Genomic DNA, 23,064 nt, shown 5'->3' with positions numbered 1-23,064 from the left:
GAGAAGTTACATGAGTGAGGCGCTGAACACTGTTTAGATGGAAATTCAGTAGTTAGTAGTAGTCTAGGAGTTAAGAGACCTTAGTTCCAATTCTACTTTTACCACTAATGTTTTCTCCAAGCATATAACATGGGAAAACACAGCACTTCTTTACTGAAGATCTACCTTTTACCAGGCATTTACTTGGTAAATTTTGATCAGTAAAATTTGCCTTGGATATACCAGTTGTTGATCAATAGTCCATGCATTTGTAGGCAATCTGTGCTTAGATTCATCTCACTACCAAAGACAATGGGCCAAGAGAATACCAGTAGTTGCCTGTGGAAAATAAATTCAGATTTCTTTCATTAATGCACACACCAAGATGTGGCTCCACTCTGTGACCTTGGATAAGCTATTTAACCTCTCTGAAATAAGAAAATAGCCATATCAGCCAAGATTGCATGGTTACAAGAATAACTAAAGAACACTCTGCAAGAAGTACCCTAAAATGCCAGCTATTACAACCTGTATCCATACAATCTCTTAATTATAATTTAGCCTTCTAGTGTTCCCTTATTATTGTTGGTTGATAGTGATTCCCAATATATTTTCAGCATATATATCTAAATGGTTTTTGAAAAATTATATTTTTATGGTTCCTGTTTCCTTAAGAAGGATGTGAACAAATGCACAGGAACCGTATTATTTCTTAAAAAGAAACCAATTTCACTGTGTACAGATACATGAGAAAAAAGACTTCGTGCCAAAAATGATCAATCCAGCCAACCGTAATTGTGTTAATTATATCTAACTGTTAGGGAAGAGATCAAAGGTGAAGTCTGTTCTCAGCTTCATGGAATGATAATGATAATAAACAGGTATTCTTAGTAGCTTAAGTATATTTTGCAATTGTAACAGACACCATTTGGCTTTCATTTTTGTAAGCTAAATGATTTGCAATTTTTCTTCTTATTTGAAAAGCTTTTTGCATTTACCTTTGTGCAATGTGACCACCTTCCTATTCATGATTTGCACCACTGCTTCGAATCATCACTTAACCAAGTGCAAAGACCATGAAAGAATACCCTCTACTTGCAAAGCCCTGGTATTGTAAATATTCTCTGTCTTGACATAAGAATCTTTGACACACAATCACACAGATTGAGACAGAGATTGAGAGAGTGAGTGAGTAAGAGAGAGAGAGGGGGGGGAGAGAGAGAGAGAGAGAGGCAGCAAAACAGACAGAGACCAGGGAAGTGGCGGTGAGGGAGGGAGAGAAACAGAGACACAGAGAAAAGACTCATCTTCAACTAGGAGGAATGTAGTATCCTTTCTGCCCAGACATAAATTCAAACCATATATTATTTGTCTAGGTTTATTTTGTTTTTAATCCTTTACCATACTTTCATGTGGATGATCACTTCTCCCAGGTGCTATAGGCTATTTGCTTAACAGCCTTAGTCTTAGCCTTCATCAGCTTTACTTTAGTATTCTTCTCACAATTTTATTCAGATTGGCATGCTACCTGGATTCTGTTGAGTGTGTATGTGTGTAACAACCCTATTAAGTACACCTTACCCTTATTTTACAGATGAGGAAACTGGAAAGCAGAAAGGTTAATTAAACAAGCTATGTGGGATTTAAGGAGTAAACTGGTTCAAGAACCTGGCCTTCCCCTCAACAGTAATCAGTGTGTCCCTTCTTCAGTTCCCTCATCTTGCCATGACTGTGTGTGATTGTATACTAAACTGTACTGTATTATATAGTACCATATTGGTATTATTCTAAATTGTATTTCTATGCATTCACTTTCTAATATGTGGCCCATTTGGCCCAAGGTCTTTAAAAAAAGTATTTGAGTGTTATTGTAGCGTTGACATACAGAGGTGTGAGTTACATGAGCCAGGTAATGAGTACAATTCCTTTTGAACCATGTCTCCCCTTCCCTCACTCCCAGTTTTTCTCTCCCATCTCTACTCATAAGATATATAGTTCATTTTCCACATAATGTCTAGTGAGTACCACTGTTGTATTTATTTACCCTTTTCCCACCTTTTCTGTGCCCTGCTAACCCCCCCCAAGACAAACTAACAAACAAGACAAAAGGAAAAGACAACAAAACCAGCAACAAAAATGACAAAAAAAATTTGATTTCCTTTCTTGGAATTCATTTCATAAGATATTATTGTATTTGATCATGTACAATAGCTTTGTAGTTATTGAGCCTTTGTGGTCTGGTCCTATGCATATCCTCCTTTGGCCTTGCTGGGTGAATGGTCTAGAGACCTATTTAACTTATCCTGTCCACAAGTAATTATTTTAGGCATTCAGTGTGTATGTATACTTGTAGATTTATAGGCACATTCTAGCTAAAACAAATGAGGAAAACCAAGCAACCTGTGTTTCTTTGGATCTGGCTTACTTTGCTTAATATAATTTTTTCCAAGTCTTCCCATTTCCTTATGAGTGGTACAATATTATTCTTTCTGATGGATGAGTAGAATTCCATCTTGTATGTGTACCACATTTTCTTGATTCATTCATCCACTGAGAGGTACCTGGGTTGACATATCTTGGCTGTAGTAAACAATGGTGCAGTGGGCATGGTTGTGCTGGTAGCTTTAGTGTGGCCTTGTTTGTGGACTATTGGATAAATGCCCAGGAGTGGGATTGCTGGGTCATAGGGAAGGTCTATGTTTAATCTTTTGAGGAATCTCCATCTGCTTTCCAGAGTTGTTGAACAAGTTTACATTCCCACCAACAGAGTTACAACTAACAATATTAAATGGTTGAGGATGGCCCAAGGTCTTTAAGGGATCCTTTTGCCTATTTTCTGTGTGCCGCTCAGATTCCTTTTACCTATTTTCTGTGTGCCTCAGATTCCTATCTCAGTCTTAGGCTTATTATTTACTGAACACTAGCATAGGTTCTGTCCCAGATTGGAATTCAGTGCAAGGAGAGTTAGTAGTTTCCGAAATCTCCAAGCCATGAAGAATTTCCAAGTGTGAAAACTATAATTCTATTACACTCTTCTCAGTCTCTATACTTTGCACGTTGATTTTCCCCCAAAAGTGAAAAGTGTGATGAGACTAAGCCCTCATTTATAAAAATAAGTCACATAAGTGTCACCTTCGCCCGAGCCCAGTAGCTACTGTCAAAAAATATGTATATGTTGAAAAATGAGGTTTACAACTTTGGTGGTGGTGGGGGGAGGATAAGGTGGGGGTAGTAGGGGGGAGAATGGGAAGGGGAAACAAAGAGGAGGCAACAATGCTTGATAAGAAATGTACTCGTTATCTTGCCTATGTAATGGTCACTCCTCTGTACGGTATTCTCAAAATAAAAAAAAAGAATTCAGTAATAAAATAATATGTATTAGGTATACAATATGTGCCAGGTTCTAATCTAAGCACTTATATGGATTGGCTTGCTTAATTTTCCCACCAACAACTGATTTAGAGAAAAGAAGTGAACTTATTAAGGTTACTTGGAAAGCAGCAGAGCTTTGTTGTGAATCCTTGCAGAGCAGCTCCATGGCTGTAGCTCTTTATTAGTGATGAGACTACATACAGGACAGTAATACCATCTATCAGACAGTCCTAGGAGGGTGCCTTCCTCAGATCAAATAGTGCTGGTCATTTACACAATAAGTAATAGGTGGTGAGAGAAAAAAAAACAAAACTGGACACACACCACAAAAATAAAATTTGCTAATGTTAAAAAATATGTATATGTATGCAACAATTTCTCAGTGGAGTTACCTAAAATGAATAAATAAGAACACATGTAATAAAATATTTAACCTTGCTAACCTTGCTCATGTGATTACAGATAAAAGTCACACACTGACATTTCTGTTGACACATACAAAAATTATCAAGGCAGAATTGACAGGAGGAGAAAGGACTGAAGTGGAGGAGAGGTAAGGTGGTAAAATTGTACTTTACACACTTCCTCTATGCTTATATCTCATTCTTCTTTTCTGCCTATCACTTCCCTTCTTATAGCTATAGAAACTCATAAAAAACCTGCTTAATGTTGGAGACGGTTGTAAATTTTATGACAACACTAAAAAGCTGTGTAATTTTAACTACAAGGATGTGATTTAAAGGTTTCAATTGTCATGATGCATTTTACATGATGCATTCTGCTTGGCACACAGCAACAGAAAATTCAAATTACAAATATCTATTCTTAACACACAGTCGATGTCTCGGGGGAGACCAGGCTGTGCTCTGGAAGATGTATTTGAGACTGCTTGCATTTAAATCCCACCCAATTAGTGTGGCGACCTTGAGCAAGTTACTCAACCTCTCTTGTGCTTAGGGAGCAGATTAAAAGGGAATAATATAGTTATTATTCATGTGGCTATTCATACAGTTATACTCATAACTATTCATAGTTATTGTTCATATAATTTTTTGTAAAGTCATTGTAGAGAATAAATAAGAGCCTTGTGAAACAACATAATCATCTTCTCTGTGTTATTATTCAGACAAAAATGTTTAAAAATAACAAATTTGAAGCCACGACTAAGGAGATCTATAGGATGATACATTACTAATGGGTAAAGAAATGAACATTTGTGTGGACCAGCTACATAATGTACACATATCATCTTATCTAATTCCTATGATTCTACAGTAAATTAAATCATATTATGCAAAGTTTTGGGGGAGTAACTGTGCAGTAGAGCAAAAGTACTTTGACACAATGGCTTCAGCAGGAGCACCAGACTTGCTTGACTACAAAGCCCCTGTCCACCTGCTGTGGCTCACAGCTTGGAATAAAGATTAAGGAAACTACAAGAGCTGGAGACAACTTCTACTCCAGACTCCAAAGTGGACTGCAGAGCTGCCGAATGCGGAATTTAAGTGAGTCATCTACACCTGACACTTCAGGTTGTTGTTGTTGTTGTTCAATTTAACTACTTACATTGTCTTGAAGTCGTTGTGTGGAGCGATTTCAATTCAACATGTTAATTTATGAGTTCATCTGATCAGTGTCACCTATTGCATCATTCTCCCTCTTCTCTTCCAACCCTACCTATCCCTTCTATTTTCCTAGTTCCATTTTCACATACGTTCATTGAATATTATAACTGCATTTGTCCACCTTTCTTCTCTCCATCGGTCTTACCTCCTCCCCTTGACTTCAAGCTCCCTTGATACAAGTTCTAGCTTCCTGTTAAACTCTAAGTTAGTTGTTCAAAAGAGTTACACCACTGGAATTCTCCCCTGTAGATACCATACTTTAGTGACTACTTGTGTATGTGCATATGACCCTGTACATGTATATATATTTATAATATACATGTATGTATATTTATAATTTAGATCTAACTTTCACATGAGTCTTTTGAGCCTGACTTTGTACCACTTAACATAATTTTTTCCAGGTTTGCCAGATGGATGAATAAAATTAGTGTATATATGTATAAATATAACAAGTACAAAATATATGTGTATACATAAACATATGTGTATACATACACACACTGTTGTGGGAATGTAAACTGGTGCAACCACTGTGGAAGGCAGTTTAGAGGTTCCTCAAAAAAATTACATGTAGAACTACTCTATAATCCAGCAATACCATTCCTGGGCATATATCTAAAAGATTACAAGTCAGGATATAGTAAAGATATTTGTACAATCATGTTCATTGTTTCACTTTACACTTTTGACATCATGGAGAACGAAACAGAGTGACTTTCTCTTGGAGGTAGATATGGAAGCCACTGGCAAGTCCTCTGGATAGAGTTTGTGTACCACTCATGTAAATAAAAATATCAATGCACTCTCTGATGTGTTCTTTTTGTGATCCCTACTACAAAGAGGCAATGCATGTATCTCTTTAGGACATTTGCATTTCGATATACTTGGAGTTAATACATACACATATTGATAAATGACTTAAAAAGATAATCTGTATTATCCATTGAGAGAATATATGCTTTGAGGCTAGTCCTAATGGCTTTCAAAGTCAAAACAGCCTGGAATTGTGGTTCTCTCTGCAAAAGGATAAGCACTGTTGATCAAACACATGCTATTTGCCCCTAAATACACACCTCAGCTCTTCCCTCTCACAATCTCTGAATCCTCTTATTTTTCCAGAAATCCCATGGAGGGGAGACAGAGTGTTATACTCTTGGGTCAGGATAGACATAAAAGAAGGGAATGCTTATTTCTAAGGAAGCTGCTATGTGCCTGGTTCCATTAAATGTGTTAGTCCATTAACTCATTTAATCTCCCACAACTAAATGAGAGGCTCGTGAGCAGAATATTTTCCCTGTTCCATTTTCCCTACACTCCCAGAACAGTTCCTGGCACACAGGAGGTGCTTGTTCTGGCTACCATCCACTGGTTCTTGGCACCATTTCCTCATCTTCCACCCTCCTGCTTTCTACTGACTCCCAGGGGCAGGAAGCCTGAGAACTCTATTCTCAGATTCCCTTGTCATTAGAGTTGCTCCTCCCAGAGTAACCTATAAGAATTTTAGGAGGTAACACATCAGCACCAAAATTTTCAGTTCATACCACTGCTATCCATTTTTTATAGTCTAGAGTTGCTCTTTAGCATCAGGGCTGCAAGAAACTTTGGCTCAGACAATGGCTTCCTAAAGGTTGCTGGTTTGGATGTAGCTGCCTTTGTCCCTGCCTAGTACTCCTCCAACTCTTTCAACAATTTCCAATCACTTTATTATCCTGAATTATATTCCCATATGCTTAAAATATCAAAGGTGCTGTTTTCCTAATTGATTTAATGTTCAATAAATATTTGCTAAACAACCAAGTAAATGAGGTATCCATCCATTGGGTGCTATTATTTCTTCTTTTCAATTACAGAACTGAGACTCCTTGAGAGAATATAATTTATGATAATCTAGCCAAGTATTAGATGGCAAGGCTGAAAGTTGAATCCTAGAATGATGCCAACAAGTCTTTGCTTTTTCCATTCAGATACTCAAAGGCTAAAACACAGCATACTGTGGCCAAAAGCTTATCTTAGAGGTTGAGAGCAATTATTTGCACTCTATCTTTTGCCAGTATATTATTGTCTCTGGAAACATCCCTGTAAACTGAAAGGGTACATCCATTTTCAAGACAAGCCACTAATTAAATATGTATTAGGCATGGCAAGAAACTGTTAAGAAATACATTGGGTCTGCAGTATTATTGAAGATTCAGTGTGTGTATGTGTGTGTGTGTGTGTGTGTGTGTGTGTGTGTGTGTGTATGTGTGTGTGTCTAGAAGAAAGAGACAGACAGATGGACAGGCATAGTTGAAGTTTGCAAAGTATAAGTTGAATGAATAATTAATTGAATGAAAGTTCACTAGTTTTACTTGGCCAGAAACTCATTTACAGATTGTAAGCTCTAACTCTAAGGTCACTTAGTTCATAAACCACTTGTGGGTTGGCCATAACAACATTAATACCCAGATCCTACGCATTGTTCACATGGTGGTAATACCTCCTAATATGGCTGCTATTTTTCCCTGGGGAACCTCAGTTGTCAAGAGCATTGTTATTCTGGGGCAGATGGAAATAAATTTCCAATCCTTACCTTTCAAATGATAAGAAAGCTCTTATCATTTGATAGTTATCATTTGATAACTTATCATTGATAAGCTAGTTCTCAAAAACATTTAATCTACTATAGTACAGTAGAAAAAGAATCATGTCTGGAAAACCATCCCTCATGGGTTCTCATTCTGACTCCTTTTATTAAATCTGAAATCTCAGGAAAAACTGGAAATTTAGTCCCACTGTGGCAATGCTCAGAGATGGTGGGAGCTTTAATAGATGGGCTATCTCCTTAGTGGAAAGCTGCTAGGCCATGAGAACATACCTTTGGAAGAGATTAATATAGGTATCACTCAACCCCAGTCACTTTTTTTCTTATGATAAGGTCCTCTCTGACACATGCTCCCATGGCACTGCCATCTGCCATGAAATCTTCACTACAACCAAATGGATACTAGTGCTGTTTCCTTAGACCTCTGGGAATTGTGAGCTAAATCAACTTCTTTAAGGAGTTACCAGAGGGTGGGGGGAAGTGGGAGAATAATGAGGGAAGGGGTAACAAGTGTGACAAGAAATGTACTCACTATCTTATGAATATAACTGTAACCTCTCTGTACATCACCTTGACAATAAAATTAAATTCAAAAAAGAAGTTACCCAGCTACTCATATTTTAATTTAGTACCAAAGAGTGGACTATTAAAATGGTGGTAGCACTATCCCTGTTGTACAATTACGGTACTGTAGACAAAAAACATCTAGTACAACATCTAATCCATGACCTCAGGCCATTAAGTGAAACCAAGATTGCCCTAATTGCTGAGTAAAGTTGGGCTCTGCTGGGTCACACCTGTAAAACTAGCTGTAATACTCAGGAGGCTGAGATCTGAGGATCACAGTTCAAAGCCAGCCTGGGTAGAAAAGTCTGTGAGGCTCTAATCTCCAACTAACTACCAGTAGGAAGGAAGTAGAGCTATGGCTCTAGTGGTAGAATGCCAGCCTTGAGTGAAAAAGCTAAAGATAGTACTCTGGCCCTGAGCTCAAGCCCTAGTACTGGCATGCTGACATACATGCAAACACAAAATAGTAAAGTTCTTCCTCTATACATAGGCTGTCATGCTGCAGGCAGGCCCATATTTGTTAACATCTTCCAGTACTAAATAGGCAGCAGTGGTGTGGAGGAAGCCATTAACAATGTTATACTCACAATGAAGCGGGAGAGAGGAGGAGGCAGTGAAATTACCCTATTTTTAACAAATGTCAGAAGGGCCACATTCAGAAGTTGAAACCAAGAAGCAAACTGAAAAAGCAATGAAGCTTTCCTCCCATTCTACCTCTTTTAGATGGTAAGTTACAAGGACTAGGAGGTCATAGAGGGGCTGTCTAATCTGCCTTCTCGTTTGAAATGGGAGAGGGCTGAAAACATTTAATGGATGGCTAGCGACAGAAAAATAAGAAACAGATCTGAGAAAAGAGAGTCTTAAAAGTGACTTATTGTCCCTGTGTGTCCAAGACACATCTCCATAGTTTGGAATAATGACACCCATTTCACCCACCCATAATCATTGTCTAATGGTTCGGGTTTGTCAGACAAGGAGACTATGTGCTTTCTTCCAGGTGGGAAAGTAAAAAGGCTACAGGTAAGGATCACATTTGGAGTCTAATTCCCATTTCCTACAAAGGGAGAAGGAAATATTTCTCTGCTCTAACCTGTTATACGAAATTAAGACCCCGTTAAAACTTTGACCTTCTGAGACTCCCTTTTGTGAGACACTCTGAAATTCTTCTCATGCATGTGAGAAGAAATCACAGGACATGTGATTTTGTGTAGAAATTAGAAAGCTGAAGGAAAACTTCATCCATCCTCTAGAGAAAAACATTGTACTACCTTAGAGAGATGATGCCACTGCAAATGGTGCCTATTGCAACTTTTGTGGGCTTTATGGTGTCTGGTCCCTTGGGTGGTGGTGAGGTAGGAGTGGTTGGTACGGAGATCAGATTCATCACACCTAAATTTCCCTTATGATGAGAGCCAGTATTAGGCTCAGTAAAAGGATCTGAGAGTGGGCAAGTAGAGTTGGGTTCTTTTTGAATGCTGTAGTTAGTACTTAAAGCTACAGGAGTGAATAAGGTCATGGACAGGTTATGATTAAATGAAAGGAAACTTGACCTCAAACTTAAAGTAACTTCACCTGTAGCTTAATGCTTAGCAATGTTTGTTAAATTAATAATAGGTTGAAGAATGTATTATTATCTTATTACAATGTCTGTTCACCCTACTTCAATTATGATTGACACCTGTATTTTCTTTTGTATTCAGTTTTTAATTTTACTGAAATCTTGGTCCTGTATCTTATCCAGTAAGTCCAAAGATCCTTTGTACCATCTCTTTGTATGAAAATAGTCAATGCTTTTTTAACATTCTTTAAAAACAGTGAATTTAGTAGAGTCTACATATAGATATAGACTATAGATAGTCTATATGTCACTGTTCTGTACTGTGATCTACTGCAACTCCTGACATATGAAGGCAATTCATGCACAGCAGAAGGATGAAAGAAAACCCATTTCTTCTTTCCTACCACCAACCCTACATCCTTTCTCCATTCATGATTCCTTCATATCTTAGTTCTACTTTTTACCAGGAGCACAGAAGGTTTGAGGTTTGAGGTTTAAGACAGAAGGTACTTTTAACATTGAGATGCTAACTATGGAAGCACACAGCCACAATTTTGTTTGTGTTTATTCAAATCACCTCCAAAGACCTCTATATTTTCAAAGCCAACTGAAGACTAGGGCTTCCTGAAAGTTCTAAGACTATCAGTATGGAGAAGTACTCTTCAGAAAGCCATATCAACTCAATACCAATATTTATTTAACACTCAGCCAAGTTCAAATTCTGCCAAATACTATGAATTTTACTATCTTACATATATATTGTAAATTCCAATTTGACTTAGAAGGCAGGGAAGATGTATTTTGCATGGCTTGGTTACAGCAAGCTCTTGATGAATGGTGGATTTACTCTTGATTATGAATTCATTTTAAAATACTTTCAGTAAATGAAATAAATATTTTGGAACTGGAAGTGTTGGGAAGTTTGGGCATGTTAGAAATGACTAATGCTTCATGTGAAGAAGGGAAGACTTAAGCGACCAAGAAGTGCCTACTGAGCTCCTGGTAAAAAGTAAAACTAAGATAAGAAAGAATCATGAATGGAGAAAGGCCACAGGGTTGGTGGTAGGAAAGAAGAAGTGGGTTTTCTTTCATCTTTCAGCTGTGTGTGAATTGCCTTTGTACGTCAGGAGTCGGTTGCAGCAGACCACAGTACAGAACAGTGACAACGCACTGGGTATGGCTTCTGTTATGCCCTTAGTGAGACATAAGCAAGGGCAATGCTCCACAGCAACATAGTACCATGGCTTACAACAACAACAACAACAAAAAAAACAGTACATTTAGGAAGCTTGTGCGTCTGGAAAGATCATTTCTTGGAGTTTAGTCACTGCCAAAGATAATCTGAGAGCTAAAACAGAAATTGTGACTCAGGGATTTAATAAACTTAAAGGAAGAGATATCAAAGGAAGAAGATTGTACAACTTACTATTGTACCTTTTCAAATGTAATTTTTGCAAGTTGGGTGCTGGTAGCTTAAACCTGTACTTCTGGCTACACAAGAGGCTGAGATCTGAGGAATGAATTTCAAAGTCAGCTCAGGCAGATTAACCACCAAACAGCCAGATGTGGAGTTGTGGCTAGGTGCTGCCTAGCTTTTTCACTCAGGTCTGGTACTCTACAGATTGAGCCATCACTCTACTTCTGGCTTATTTGGAGATAAGTGTCTCAAGGACTTTCCTTCCCAAAGCTGGCTTTGAACCTTGATCCTCAGATCTCATTTTCCTGAGTAACTAGGATTATAGATGTGAGCCACCAGCACCTAGCTTTATGATCAGTTATTTTAAAGATTAGCTAATGATTCTAATTTCCAAGTTCTGGAAAAGAATAAAAAGATGAACAAAATAGTCTTTTAGCTATCTGCTTTTTGATAATAAATGCAGCATGTGATTATGGTAATAAATCAAAAAAATGAAAGAGAAAATTTCAGATAAAGGAGAGCTTAAGAATTACATACAGTAAGTTTTTGTCTTTTGTCTACAATAGAGTTTAGATAACCTTTTCTTGATGTATCTAGTGAGTTTTCGAGTGTATTTTTCATCCATGTGCTCTTTGATTGTTGCCATTTAAAGGTGATAGGTAAACTCTGTCCTCCAACCTGTGCGTATTACAGTTGTCTGAGGACATGACATTCATATTGACACTGCCGGAGGACAGGGCACTCATTGGATGTTAATATCTTTTTTGATTCACTTGTAAGAAATTCTGTTTTCATTTCTGCCAGACTTCGGTATCCTAGTCCATAGCAGGTATTTTAAAATGGGCATTTTCATGTCATCTTCATGCATTCTCATTACCTCACTATAAAGGTTTCAGCATGGCAGTTGGGCCCCAAAATGCAGCCAGCTTATTCAAAATAACTGTGGCTCATGCTGTGGAAATTAGTTCTATGCTCTCTAGAGATAACTAACTTCCTTCTAATTGGACTGGCATCTGCTGCTAGGGCATGTAGAGCAATCAAAGGAAAGGGAAAATGTGGGCCCCACGTGGTGGTCACATTATACAATGTCCTTGAGAGAATGAAATGATAAAGCAAAATGATGGAGGTCAAGCTGAACCAGGTCCATGGAGAAGAGATTTACAAAGACCACAGTGTCACCCATCATGGTGTGACAGGCATTCAAGCCAGGTTTGAGTTATGTAGAAACATGGTAGAGGAGGGTTTTCCAACTCCTGCCATTATTTTCCCACATAAAGAGCATATATTATTTTTGGATGATAACAAAAACAAAACAAAAAACCAAAACAACAACAAAATAACACTATTTATGTGTCCCAGATACACCAAGATGTTTTATGTCTCCATACTTTGGTACAGCCTTTTTTTTTAATACTGTGGAAACATTTAGATAGCTCCCTAAGTAGAAGTAATTACTCTTTTTTCTGGCTTTTATTTATTCTTTATTAAAACGAATACAATTGTGTTCATACCCTGTTAAACCCTGTTATTTTAATTTAAATTACAATGAAGTAATTAGTACTTACACATTTAGTTGGCTTTCTGTTAGACTGAGTTTCGAAAGCTCACGTTTCACTCACCACCCAATTGCCTGTCACTGGCAGATACCAAACGATCGTTTATGTTGGAAATCCAGATCTCCAAGTAGCAGATTTCTTCTTCATTTCATGGTCAAAGTATTTCCTTGCTCATTGAAGTGTACTATCAGAATATTTTCCCTATCCTGAGCTCCTATCTGTTCATTCATCAGGCACTGGAAATATAGTGATGGGCAAATAAACATGGCCTTTTCTCTCATGAGATCCATTTCTTTACTGAAATGTAATAAAAATTCTGGCTTCGAAAAATAACTTTTGTTTGTTTGTATTTGGGAGGGTAATGGGGTACACAAAAAAGGTGGAATGAAGAGTGGACAAATATAACAATGGTACTCACTAGACACTATATGGAAAATGAACTGTGCATCTTGTGGGAGGAGAAGGGAGGGAAAAACTGGGAAAGAGCGAGGGAAGGAGAGAGATGGTTCAAAAGAATTGTACACATTGCCTGACTTATGAAACTGTAACCCCTCTGTATGTCACCTCTACCATAACAATAAAAAATGACATAAAATAATATTCATAAAAACCAACAAAAAATTATTAACTTTTCAATTCAGAAGGCCAACAGTAAAAAAGAAGAAAAGAACTGGGCTCCATCACACCTGTAATCCTTACTACTCAAAGAAGGTTGAGTTTATGGAATAGCTTGAAGCTAGCCTGGGCAAAAAGTGTGTGAAACTCCATCTCCAATGAACCAGCAAAATGAAGAGTTGGAAGCACGACTCAAGTTGTTGAGCACCAGCCAAGGAAGCAACTTGTGCAAGCGTGAGGCCCTGAGTTCAAACCCTGGTCTGGATTTAAAAAATAGATACATAAAAGTAAATTTATGTTATGTTTCAAATGAAAAATCTGTACAGAACCATTCTATGCCACTGTGCTTCTTGGAAATGATGTTCCATCTTTGTGTATATATTTACGTCTGTGCATATGTATGTTTCTATGCCAGTTGTATGCATATATCATAGGTACACAAAGAAGATGTGTGAAAGAAATAACTTATTTATAAATGGAGTAATCCCTTAGCCCTTCAGATGTAGATTCACCTTATTAAAAAGAGTATTATTTGAACTCTTAACAGGGTTCATTTTTAAGATTTTTTATGTTAGCTTATTTTATGCTAATTTGTTTTAATCCCAATTTTAAAACTTCACCAGTATACTCATGCACTAAAACAGAAAGGGACAATCTTTCCAATCTTGAAAATATATGAACAAAAAATGAAAAATACCAAACTCAATAAGCCATAATATATTTTCTGACATCCAAATGGTGCAAACTAGGAAGTAGAAACAAATTCTTCCTGAGTGAGAGAATACTTACTATGTATGGAGTGCTTCACAAGCATAAACTAAAGGAAGATTTATGGATTCAACATTTGCTCCAAATGGCGAGAATTGTAGATGATTTTTAAAAAGTCGTAATGAACTTGTAGCTATCCCCTGAGTTCTTGCTTTCCTTTGCTCTCAGAATAGTGATGTGCACACTGTAGTAGCTGTAGTATCCCTCTGCTGACCCAACAGCCTTATTCAGGTGAAACAAGGAATTATAAACACTTCAGTGAGCTCCAGTGGAGATTAGACTAGCAGATATCCAGATAACCCCTTCATTCCCAAACAGCCTTGCCATACTCTGTAGATTCTCTTCCAGTCACTAGGTTTTTGACATTCCTGGGCTTGAGCTATTGGTCCCAAATGAATTGGATGCTTCAGGTTGTGGGTGATAAACATTTATTGAACACATGGGCCTTGGGCAAGGTTGTAAGCATACATAATCAGATAAAATACAAATAATCATTATCATTGATGTCTCTGTGTGGGGAGGCTCAAGCACTTGGTACCATGATAGGTCTTGGTCAACATAATCTTTATTTACAATTCCATCTCAGGAATTGGATCTATACCATGGAAGAGAAATTGATTTGGGCTTACTCATAGGCATAATCATCATCATGAGATTTTAAGATGTAAAGACATTTATCGTGTTTTCATAGAAAGGAAATTTCATTAGAAAAACACAGTGAATTCCTCTGGGTCCATGAAAGAGGTTCTCTAGGGGATCTCATGTACTTGTTTACAAATTCATGTCACCGGCTTGTTCCTGAGTGGGTAACTAAGAACTCTGAGGGACAGATAGATTCCTTTCTACTGTTGAGACAGCTATGCTAAAAAGTTACTTGACAAATGATCTGGGAATATAAGTGAATTATTATTTCTAAGAACAAAACACTACTGTGAAGTGATTTGATTAAAGCCTTCATCAATAAAAATGAAACATACTTTTATTTGTCTTGGCTATTTCTGCATAGTGTAGCATACCAACACTACCACTGACTAAATCACCTCTTTTAGTCTCTCAATTCCAGTTTCCAGAGGTGTAATTTTCATTTGTGCACGAAGAGTAACTATACAGGACTAAAAGGATGCTAATAAGTCAGTGGTAAGGAAGCTTATGAAAAAGGCTACTTAGAAGTGTTCTCAACTTCTGTTAAAAAATAGATTCAGAAAACCAAAAGCTAATGTAAAAATCCCTTTAGCTACAAGGAAAATATTGTTCTGCCTAGTTCCTTAATCACTATGACAACTAAATAAGTTTCAAACAATGCACTCTGATCCTAATTAAAAACATGACATCATAACATGGCATGCCATGAATATGAAATGCGAATGTGTGAATCATCTAGTTTCAATTAGGCTACTGCATTTATCAGTTGTAAGCAAATGGAGTTTTGTATATAGACCAGAAAGTGAGATTTGTTTAACAATTAGATGAATGTAGGAAAAAAAAATAAAGGGAACCCATGGCTTGGACCTTCTTCTACTTCTCTTGCCTCCAAATCCTCTTTTTCATAGAAAGCCAGTCACAGAAATCAGAATTCCTCTGCCCTAAGGTGTTCATACAAGCAAACTTGCACACTTCTTCCCTTAGGAAAACCACAAAAACTAGAAAAGTCACACTCACCCTTCTCTTTGATGACCTTCATTCTAGGGGGTCCTGCCCTATTCATGGGAGGAAAGAATACTACTAAGATAAATGTATTACAAAGATAAATGAGCAAACACAGATTCTGTGTGCTGAATCAGGCTGTGTAGCTTGTGACTCTGGAACTTGTGTTTGCTCATCTATCTTTATACCCATTTATCCCATGACAGCTCTTCTTGGGTAGCAGTCAATGGGAGGACAGAGAAAAGTCTCTGTCCTCACCAATGAGCTCCCTCTGGTATTAGGACCCAAATAAATATAATTTCATCCATAAATACACCAGTGCAGACTTCTAAAAAATTAAGTGCCTGTTTAACATAATACCACTATCACATCTAAAATATTACCAACATCCTCATCATATATGCAGTTAGCGTTCAAATAACCAATTGTTTCATGTGTCTCATAATTTTTTATGGTTTGTTGGCATTGGGATACAAGATGGTTCATTGATTCTAATTAGTTGATTTAACTTTTGAAATACCTCCCGTGTCTGTTTCTCTGTGTCTCTATCTGTATGTTTCTGTCTGTCTCTCTGTGTCTGCCTCTCCCTCACTTTTTCTTATTGAACTAATTTGAGTTGGGAAAGATGATGGGGCAAGTAAATAGGGAAGTAAATCTACAGAAATATTATGTCAGGAATAAAGCATGCTTCAAAAGCATTGAAGACATCCTTGCTCTCCTTAAGCATACAAACTTGGTGTTCTTAGAAACGTTGCTCAATATTCCTTTGTGTCTTAAATTCTTCTTCACTGTACATCTACTACAGTGCTTCACATCATCAAGGCTCCGCTCAAGAGATGGCTCCTTAATGTCTCAGTCTCACATTGTCTCCATCCTTCAATGAAATATTATCAATTAATATATCGCGAACAGCTTTATAGTGCCTATTTTGGTTTGAGGCACCATGTAAGATTTTTGGGCCTATTATAGATGAAAGAATTCCAACCTTTACATTCAAGAAACTCACTGTGAGTTACTGTAGGAGGACATGAGACATACCTGTATTTTAGCCTACAAATGAACACTTCCCCATATAATTTTTAGTCATACAAACATATGCTCAGCATTCTGCAAGGCATAACCTGGAAAAGAAAGGTAGAAAAAGCTACATTTGCTGTAGAATCATGATAAATAATCTTACTCTTTTAGTTTGTACATAAAAGATGGTGTGCGAGATTGCCATTGGTTATGTGTTTTGTTGCTTTGTGTAACATTCTATTCAAATGCCAGGAGAGTACTAACATTGAAAGATTATATATCACATAATGAGTTTAGCCAGCACTATGTACCACATTTATATCACTATTGAAACATTCAAAGCAAGCAATATAAAAATGTATTATCCAGTTACATTTTAAAAAAATGATCTAATTGTAGAAACCCCAGTAGCTCTCTTCCACTAAATGAATGACAGGACTTGTCAATATTGCCTTGAGTTTGCTATTGGTCAATACAAATATAAAAGTACCTCTTCATGTCACCATGGCAACGGCTAACAGTGGCCTATAAATGCTGAGAAATAGCAAGTAACTGTGGGCTGTCCTGTCTGCCACTTTCTACCAAGCACTATTTTCTCTTTTATCCTCATAATGCTGTTGGGACAATAAAAAGTGATGCTATATGACAAAGTGCTTCATATACAGTGGCAATAAAACAAGGGAAAGATTTTGTCTTATCACTGAATAAGATTTGCATATTTTTCCTTCATCCCTTTATTCCTGCTGTATTCAAATTATTGCCTATTTCAAACAATCTTACTATTCATTAAGTTATACAGGGTTATCTTAAAAATGTTAATACTTACTCACACATTGTTTACAGGTCTAAATGTTACTATCCTCAATTGTATCCATAGATTCTTTTTAAAAATGTTTTGTTTTGTTTTGCTTTGGCCAGCACTGTTGGCTCATGCTTATAATTCTAGATACTCAGGAGGCTGAGATCTGGGGATCATAGTCTGTGAGACTTCTTATCTATAATTAGCCACCAAAAAACTGGAAGTAGAGCTGTAGCTCAAGTGGTAGAGCACTAGCTTTGAGCAGATAAAGCTCAGGGACAGCACCCAAGCCTTGAGTTCAAGCCCCAGCACTGGAACCAGAGGAAAAAAAAAAAACAGATTTTTTTAATGCCGGCCCTGGGGCTTGTACTTAAAACACTGCATTCTTACTTAGATGTTTTGCTCAAGGCTGTGCTCTTCTAGCCACAATTGAGGCACAGCTCTACTTCTGTTTTTTTGCTCGTCAATTGCAGATAAGAGTCTCTTGGATTTGTCTACTCTGGCTAGCTTTGAACCACAATCCTCAGATCTCAGCTTCCTGAGTAGCTAGGATTACATGTGTCAGCTGCTCGTGCCCAGCTAATTCAGATCTTTATGCAGTGATGCCAACATAGCTAATATTAGCCACTCCTAACACTAAGTTGCTCAGTTAGGGAGTTTGTGGAAGTCCTGGGGAAAGGATTGAGACCAGCCTGAAGTAGCAGGGAGAGGTACGCTCAATGTGCCCAAAGTAGATGCTATTTATCCCAGAGAAAGGTAAGTTTGCCACTATTTTAAGAATCAAGATATCCTGATTTGGTATCCCTTATTTTTAAGAACTCAGAAAACTTACTGATGAGGGAAGAAATTCAGCCAAGAAACAGTTTCTCTGCTTCCACAAGGAAGACTGAAAACAAGCCAAAGAAGGTTGTATCTGTTACTCCGGGAAACTGAAGCATAACCAGAGTGCTGAAGGCATCATTGGATGCTTAGATGGCATCTGGTGCTTTGCAGTGAACATTCTATCACCTTCCATGCACTTAGTTTCTCTTCACCAAAGTGCTCATTTGAGGAGGAAGAAGACAGTAAGTGTGCCGCAGGGAACATTTTCAACATGGTTACTGTGCCCTTCTTTAACTTGAGCATTTAAAAAAACTTAAGTATTAGGTTCCTCACTGACACAGCTAGTCTGGGACAATTTACTTTGTCCTGGCTGCAGGTTTTCTGGACAGATTTACTGTCCAGAAGCAAATGGCTAGAGGATTTTTACAAGCATGAATACTTGTCTAGTGCCATTATTGAAGGTTATTTGGAAAAAGTAGTATTTAGAAACCTACACATCAGGTAGACAAACTGACAGCATGGAGACAAACTTCATGAATTTAAAAACAGACCAACAACTTTTATCACTGCATTTGGAAGCCAGTAGATTGAAACAATATGAAAATACTTGCTATGTAGAAAGTATGCAGTCATCTTACACTTTGTCTTCTAGGAAGCAAAGCTAAAAATAAAAAACAGCTAAATGCAGCTAATTAAAATTGAAACTAGGAATTTTAGCCCATTCCATACGATCTTAACAAGAAAGACTATTTACTCTATGGGAAGAATAGGTGACTACTGCCAAAATCTAAAATTCCTTATAAATTATATAAACTCTCCCACAGAGATCCAAGTCTAACTTTCCGTTGGAACACTGATATTTGGTTAAAAAATATTTTACCTATTTTTTCTCATTCCCAATATGATATACAACTGGCAAGCAGGAATATTTAGGAAAATTCCTATCTTTAACATAACAAAATATGATATCAAAATCCACTGCATGAGTTATTAACCTTCTAGCAGGTTTCACCAGAAGCAAAAAAAAAAAAGGAGATGGTTATGACAATGACATGGTTCAACACTAACATGTGACAGTATGATTCAACATTAAGATTCACCCTGAATTAAAGACAAATCTGTATTTACATTGTAAAAAAAATGAGAACCTTTGACTGTGGTTTAGCTTAGAATCCAATCGTCATCATCAAACACCAGGTCTTAGTGAGACAAGTAATTGGATTTTCTTGTTGCCTATACTATTGAGCAGATGGCTTCTGGCTAGTGACTCTTTGAATAAAGATAAGCAGAGCATCCAACAATTACTTGGTTAGTTTTGGGGAAAGGTTTTATTTTACATGCCTTGAAGCCATGAGATCAGATCGCTGGAAGCTGGGATTTACTGCTGTACTTGTAAGTCCCAATCGTTGGTATATTTCCTTTATTGAGTTGAGTCAGTTTGAGTCATAGTTTCGGTTACTTGCAAGAGAAAGCAGCCTTACTGCTGTGGCAAAGGGAGCCGCCTTGGGGTCCTAGGATCACTTGGGCAGTGTACTTGAGTGACACTCTGAGTTCAAGGATTATTAAGCTTCTTTACCTTTATAATTTTATCACTTGGCACAGCCCCTAGTACATAGACCATATTTAATAAGTGATTAATAGACAAGTTGACAACCAAATAATGTAAGATAATCTGGATCATTTGAGTCAGAGCACATCTTTTTCAAGTATTTTATATACTTTTTTGATATGTGACATGATTCTCCTTACAGAGCTAGCTGTCCACAGCTTATAGTTAGTAGTCATTTCCTACTCTAATTTTTAAGTGCTTGTTTTCTTTTCTTTCTTAATTATGTAAATAGTGCATGCTCATTCCAAAAGTTTAAATGTCATATAATGCATTTTTTTTAAAAAAGAAGAAACTGGAAACTATCACTGGCAATATACAGTTACTAAGAGTTTTCCACTGAAGTAATGGCTTTTTGTCTTGTTCTGTTTTATTTCTCTGCGTCATCCTTCTTACCATTTCTTCTAAGCAAAAATAAATACACACCTTAGTTTTCAGTTGTTGTCATTTTAACTGCTCTATTTTCAGACCTTTAATGTAGGTACATTATGTACTAAGTCTTTATGGTGCCAGATCCTTTCACATGAATGAGAAAATAGCTAATACTGTGAGACAAGCTATCCCATTCACATCTTCCCAACAGTCTTGAATTACAACACTTTCTTTAGAGCTTAGGCAAGCTAGGTTGCAAGGCCTCCTCTCAGGAAATACTTACCAAGAGGCATTCTGCTATTGCATCTAGAAGATGCCTTCATGAAGTAAGAGTAACAGAAACAAAACCCAAACCAAATATTATTCATGCCATCGCCTGATAACTCTGTGTTATATAAACAGAGAACCCCACCAAGACTTCAGATTTTTGTTTTGTGTTTTGTTAAATTATTATAGAGACCCTTGTCTGGAATCCTTAGCTATTGGTTCTCCTTAGCTGGGGTCATTGTTTCCAGCACAACAGGAGACACACAGGTGCTACTTGGAAAATGGAACTCTGTACAGGAAAAAGGGGCTGTAATAATGTCAGAAGGCCCCACAAAGCCATTAATTGTGTCTATGCTTTTAATACCAGCTTGTAAAGAAGTGCTCCAAATGGATCCTTCAGACAGCCTTCTATTAGTTCTAGTACCGGTTTCCACTATAATATAAAATTAAGATAAGAAAAAGACACCTGAAATTAGTAATGGTCTCTCTGAGCAACTATGCTTTCAAATAACATGAAAGACAAATGGCACAGAGGTGTAATCTGCTGACACTAAAATTGCCTTCCACAGTTAAGCCTCTGAACTGAAAATAAAGGTCAGTGTCTACCTTGATGGTCAAGTTGCTGTTAATTCCAAAATGGAATTTAACAAAGATTTTAGTCTGAAATCTTCATAGCCTTTTGGCCACTTTCTTGTTCATAAAGCAAATACATCCCCACCAAGTCACTTTTAGGCTTACTACTCTGAAATATACATTGTACAACTGAAAGCACTCCTGGACCTAATACTTTTGGAACCCAGGACAAGCACCTAAGTGGAGGCCTTCCCTATGTCCTGCGCCCCTCCCCCCCCCCTTCTTCTCACCCATAGTTCCTCCCTACATCACAGGATGCCTTTGGTGCAGACAAATGGAAAACCCAGGTTACCTGTCCAAGCTTGGTTAACAAATGCCATTCTTCCCCCTATGGTAACAGCCTTCTGATTTCTCCCCCAAAACTCCAAGAAGCTCAGTGCCTATAATCATAGCTACTCAGGAGGCTGAGATCTGAGGATCGCAGTTCAAAGCCAGGCCTGGGCAGAAAAGTCCCCATGAGATTCTTACCTCCAATTAACCACTCAAAAACCAGAAGTGGCACTGTGGCTCAATGTGGCAAAACTAGCCTTGAACAAAAAGAGCTCAGGGACTGCACCTTGAGTTCAAACCTCATGGTGGACAAAAGCAAAACAAAACAAAAAACTCCACGAAGAGAAAGCTGAGGGTGCAGCTCAGTGACAGAGCACTTGCCTGGTATGTACAAGACACTGGTTCTATTCCCATCACTGCATATGGCAGGGAAGGGAGAGGGACTTTCAAGTAGTATAGGAACTTTTGCCTGAATGTGGTCAGGAAGGGAAAGAAAACAAGATCCACATAGGGCTATCTTCTTGGCCAATGGACTCCCGTAAAGCTATGAGTACAAGGAAAGTTCAGCCCAGGTTACGAAGAGATAGTGATTCATCTATTAGATCATCATTTGTGGCCTTTTAAAGTTTTGTATCTTCTTATATATACTTACATATACTTTGGTGAGGACATGAAAGATGGCTTAGGAAAATGTGATCTTAATTGAGACAAACCAGAAAGAGCCTCAGATTCATGGTTTCTGTGCTCCATAAACATTGACAGGGCTTAAGTATGTGAGAAGGATCAAAACAGCTTTTGGCCCAAGCTTCCAAAATGGAACCATCTTGGTGAATTCCACTATGAGGGTGGAATCCTAGCACTCCCATACACTAAGATAACCAATTTCATGGTATTTAAGTGAGCTTTTTTTTCTAATCTTGTTTCCTCATGTGATAATAGGTAGGGTTGTAATAATTAGATTTTATGAGAAAATGAATATAAAACTTTCAGCTGGGCATCATAAATGTCATTTACTTTTGTAAACAGATAATTGAATACAATTCTAGGGCTGGAGTTGTGGCTTAATTATTGTTGGGCAAATAATTTAGAGAACTATGATACATTATTTGGCATCCATTTATGTGCATGATCTCTATTTAAAATAAAATGTATTCTTTGGATAATTATATAAGGACTTTGGGTATCATTCTAGAAATTAGTTTAAAAAAAGGGCTCAGATTATAGTAACTGTCTTTATTAGGTTTCTAAAATAAAAGTAGAAATGAAATTATCCAGCTATAAGAAGTAAATTTTGATCACTAGGAAAAATTTCCTGTTTATCATGAATGTCTTCAAAAATTACCATGTATCACAGTGTGATAGCATGTTCAACAAAATATAGCTTGTGATAATAATGACCACCCTTTGTTAGATGCCCCATGCCAAACATACACCATTTGCTTGACCAATGTCATCTACTTGATTGATCATCTACTCTATTTATGAATAAAGGTAGGAAGATCCAGACAGTATCCTTAGAGACACCAAGAACTTGCCTTGTTCATGTTAACCACGCTGCAGCCAGGACTTGGAACAAATTCTTCAAAAAGCTCC

General features: G+C 37.4%; 1 protein-coding gene across 29 annotated transcripts in view; it reads right to left on the bottom strand.

Annotated features, from left to right (window-relative positions):
- The window catches only part of Dlg2 (discs large MAGUK scaffold protein 2), a 2,075,786-nt gene that overhangs the window by 191,030 nt on the left and 1,861,692 nt on the right, over positions 1–23,064 (bottom strand). The gene's annotated exons all lie outside the window — the stretch shown is intronic.

The sequence above is a fragment of the Dipodomys merriami genome, unplaced genomic scaffold, assembly GCF_024711535.1.
Source record: "Dipodomys merriami isolate MVZ:Mamm:240054 unplaced genomic scaffold, mDipMer1.0.p SCAF_25, whole genome shotgun sequence".
Lineage (NCBI taxonomy): Eukaryota > Metazoa > Chordata > Mammalia > Rodentia > Heteromyidae > Dipodomys > Dipodomys merriami.
Note: the sequence above shows the minus strand (reverse complement) of the source record. Positions and strands in the feature narration are given on the sequence as shown.